The following is a 4,659-nucleotide window of genomic DNA, read 5'->3' on the forward strand; positions in this document are numbered from 1 at the left end:
TTTATCATCAAAGCTTTAAGCTGAGCAGCTATAGCAGTAGCTGCATCTAACTCCAGAATTCCTGCTACCTTGCCTTGAGATAGTCTCTGAGTAGGATTCTGGTATTCATTCGCACCCATTAATTCAATCAATTCATAAGCTTCATCATAGCTTTTAGCCCATAAGGGTCTAGAAGTAGCACCCAAACCATTATAGAAGCAGTTAATGATCATTTAGTCAGGTATTCCATTGTGAGGACACTTTCTCAGCATCTCCTTGTAGCGATCCCAATCCTCACATAAAGATTCTCCAGATTGCTGAGCAAATTAAGTAAGTGCGTTTCTGATTGCCCCAGTCTTCGCCATAGGAAATAATTTAGTTAAGATTTTTTTTAGAAAGATCCTTCCATTTGGTGATAGACCCTGGTGGTAGAGGATATAACCAACACTTAGATTTATCCCGCAGAGAGAATGGGAAAAGCCTCAACTTAATAACATCTTCAGAAACTGCATTGAACTTGAAAGTTTCGCAGATCTTGATGAAATCTCTGATGTGCATGTTGGGGTCTTCTGTCGGAGAACCCCCAAACTAAACTGAGTTCTGTATCATCTGAATCGTGCTTGACTTGATCTTAAAAGTATTAGCCGGGATGGCTGGTCGAACAATGCTAGACAGAATATCATTTATCTTCGGTTGAGAGTAATCCATCAAAGCCTTTGGATTCGCATCTGGTTCTTCCATTACAATAAGAACTTCTTCTTCCTTCTCAACCAAAATCTCTTCTTCAACTTTCTCCTCTACTACAACTTCTTCCTCCGCATGATCCAGTGTTCTCTTACGAGACTGGGAACGCGTATGCATACACGCTTGCTAGAGTACCTGAAACACGTCAAAGAAATAAGTAATTAGTAACAACGTCTGAGTCACTGAACTTTAACTACCAATGATGATGAACATCTAAACTAAAAATTAACATCGAAGTCCCCGGCAGCAGCGCAAAAAACATGATAGGGCTAGAACACGCGTTAATATCCACACAAGTATACGCGGTCGCAAGTAATATAGAATTATTTCTAGTTCGTTCCCACAAGGACTGGTTTAGGTTAATTTTAATCAATGCACTTATGCAACAGTGGTATTATTTTTATTCAATTCTAAGACGAATAAAAATTTGAGATTTTTATAACTACGATTAACTAAGAGATTATACTAAAGAACATTAACTAAGAGAGCAAAGAGAGTTGAATACTATATGACACATACATGGGATTCTAACTTCATTAAATACTTCATTCAATAGCCTTTTCATTCTTAACCTTAGCATGCAATGGTGATGACACTAATCAGATAACACGAAACTGATAAATGCCAACTTTCGTTGCACGAATACCATACTACCAGACATCAACAAAAGAGATAGAAGCTGAATATATACGAATTATATTGAGACCTTATATGTCTATAGAATTTGACAACATAACGGTTTAATGCAAAAGTTATCTTTCGTGATTACATAGAGCAAGTAAGATGGTTAAAATTACCTACGAATCATGCATAACAAATACATGAACCTATACTAGCATGGCAAGTTCTAAACCCTTAAATTCACTTTCGCTTCATTAAAGATTAACACGCTATCTTATAAGTTCGCGACGCTTATAAGACGAATAAGCACAACCAATACTAGGATATCATACAATCACCACATACTAAGGCATCGAAAAAATTAACTAAAGAAATCCATAAATAAATCCGTTAGAACCCGATGATAACGATTAGCCCATAATCGGACTCATCATCAACGTGGGTTCTGATGAAAGCATGGTATAATAAATATAGTCTTTATACTGAATAAATAATAAACCAAGTATGAAACAAGAGTATAGGTTTACAAGCAAGAAAACTGGCATCCAAAGTTACAACTTAAAACAAAGAATCACAAGAATAAACTAGATCATCTTCGCCTTGGTTGAATTGTGCTCTACGGTCTTTTTACGCCTTCTCCTTTAGCTCTGGTACATCTTGTTGTGAAAAATGACCTTAAGTTATGTTTACATAGCAGCCCATACAGAGTAGAAGTCTTCCGGATCAAAATCAGAGGAGAATCAGGATTCTAAAATCCTGACCCGGCGTGGCCGCGCGCTTGACTAGTACGGGCGCACTGTACTTCTGCCATCCTGGCGCGGCCGCGTGCGTCTATAGCGCGGGCGTGCTGACTCTCTAGAGAATTTTCTGACTTCTTCTTTTCTTGCTGATTTGAGTTGGTCTTTTCATGAGCTTTTATTCTAGACACCATCCTAACATCTTATTAGCATCAAAACAACGCCAAATCACCTGTATTCCTGTTAAATGCATGAAATGCAAAATAACTAAAAAGCACGTTAAAAACACCAACAACTTGAGCATAAAACACCAATTTAAAGATTTATGAAGCGTTATAAAGTGACATAAATGCCAATCAACACCTTCATCTCAACTGGGGCCAGTCTATAGGGGCTTTATATACCGGTGCCATCCCTGGTGCTAATTCTTTAGTGAACTCTATTTCTCTGTCGGGTGGCAATTCGGGTAAGTTATCTGGAAACACATCCTCGAATTTGTTTACTATGGGTATGTCCTGTATATTGGGAACTTCTTTCTTAGTATCCCTTACATAAGCCGAGTAGGCCTCGTTACCTTTCTTTAATAATCTCTTAGCCTGAATCATGGTCAGAAATCTCTGGGTTTGTCGTTGACCTTTAAACACTATATCCTTTTCATTTTTCACTCTTATCCTTACCTTCTTTCGTTCATAATCTATCTGCGCCCCATTACTTGATAACCAGTCCATTCCTAGGATCACATCGAATTTTCCTAACGTAAATGGGATTAAGTCAACCTCAAAGACTTTCCCTTCTAGTTTCAACTTGCATCTAGGGCGTACTTAATTTACAGGAATGATTTCACGGTTTGCTATTTCTACTTGTATTACCTCACGTAAGGGTACATCATTAAGATTTAACTTCTTAGCATACTTTTGAGATATAAAAGACTTGGTCACTCCGGAATCAAATAAAACATTTGCATGTTTGGAATTTAACAGCGGACAACGTCCTGAACGATCATGTTGTAAGTCCTAGCAGCTAGGGGTCGGTTGGATGCAGCTCTGCTAATCCCTTAGGATGGAGGCCTTAGTTCTGGGAAATCCTTCCTTATGTGCCCTACTTTCCCCTACTGGAAATACATCATGTTGGGTCGGTTACAGTTGTTGGCGAGGTGTCCGGTTTGGTCGCACGTTTAGCATTTTAGAGGGGCTCTTGCCTGGATACACACTCCGAAGTGTCTCTTTCCGCATGTTCGACATTCCAGTATTGGGGCGCGGGGTTGGTTGTGAAACGTCACCCTATATTGTCCGCTGCCCTGGCCAACGCCCTCACTTGGGGCCTTTCTAAACACGGGGCCTCTCGCAGGTTGGGACACCACTCTCCTGACGAACCTGCTCGGAAGGCTCCTATTCCCGGTTCCTCCTCCTCCTTGACTTCCTATCTTCCTTTTCCTACTTTCCTTCTCTTTCATACTTTGCTCACTACCTGCTTCAACAATCGAGGCCTTCTGCACTAAGGTGGCATAGTCTATTAGCACTAGCATTCCTGCTCAGTTCTGGATCCATTATTTCAGACCAAGCGGAAACCTTCGGGCCTTCTTCTCCTCCGTATTCACAAGTTCTGGTATAAATCATGACAGCTCAGTAGACTTGGTCTCGTACTCCGCCACGTCATTCTATCATATTTCAGCTCTAGAAAATTAATCTCCACATGAGTCTCCATAAACCTAGGGAAATACTTATCTAAGAACAACCGTTTAAATCTATCCCATAGGATCACAGCATCAGTCTCGAGGTTACGCTTGGACTCCCACCAGTACTTAGCTTTCCCATTTAGCATGTAAGAGGCGAAGATGGTCTTGTGTCGCTCTTTAACACCTAGTATCTCGAAGGACTTCTTTATTTCCTTAATCCAGGCCCGTGCCTCAACGGGGTCGGCAGATCCTAAAAACACGGGGGGTTTAAGAGACTTAAACGCCCTGAAGGCGGTAGCAGCAGTTTGTTGGTGGCTATGGTGGAAGGGGCTGTTGGTTCAGGTTGGCACTTAAAAGTTCCATGAATTCATTCATGTGGTTTCCTCTTGATGGGTATCCTCAGCTTCTTCCTCTACATATCTTTCTTCATCAAACTCACAAAGTCTTGGTCCTCTTCACTTTCCTCATTCACTATATGGTCAGGTTCATTTTGTCGTTGATTGACAGATTTTGGGGGCTGTGCCCTGGTTCCTCTTCTACAGGGTGGCATAGTTTTGATAATGAAAATGATGTTAATATTGTTGCATATTTTACATTTGGAATAATTCATTTTTAGGTGAACATGTTATTTAACTATTTACCATGTTATATCAAGGTACAATAATTATGATAAGACATTTTTTTGATAATTGCCATATAATATATTAGAGGGTCTCCGAGACTATGTCCTTAGGACATTAACAACCATTCAAATCCATACATGATCATGAATATAATACATCAACTACATAATCCTGAATACTGAAATAAAAATACATACATCGGGGTACCCTGAAGGGCTAGGAATGCTATCTACTACTAGCTATCCTAACAAAATTGATGACAAGTCACCCGGCCCTTTAC

General features: G+C 39.9%; 1 non-coding gene across 1 annotated transcript; it reads left to right on the forward strand.

The window, feature by feature from the left end:
• Positions 1-222: 222 nt before the first annotated feature.
• Positions 223-329, forward strand: LOC141669134 (small nucleolar RNA R71). Its single transcript, XR_012553426.1, has one exon. It is a non-coding gene; the product is annotated as a small nucleolar RNA R71 (small nucleolar RNA).
• Positions 330-4,659: the final 4,330 nt, after the last annotated feature.

This window comes from Apium graveolens, chromosome 6 (genome assembly GCF_009905375.1).
Source record: "Apium graveolens cultivar Ventura chromosome 6, ASM990537v1, whole genome shotgun sequence".
Lineage (NCBI taxonomy): Eukaryota > Viridiplantae > Streptophyta > Magnoliopsida > Apiales > Apiaceae > Apium > Apium graveolens.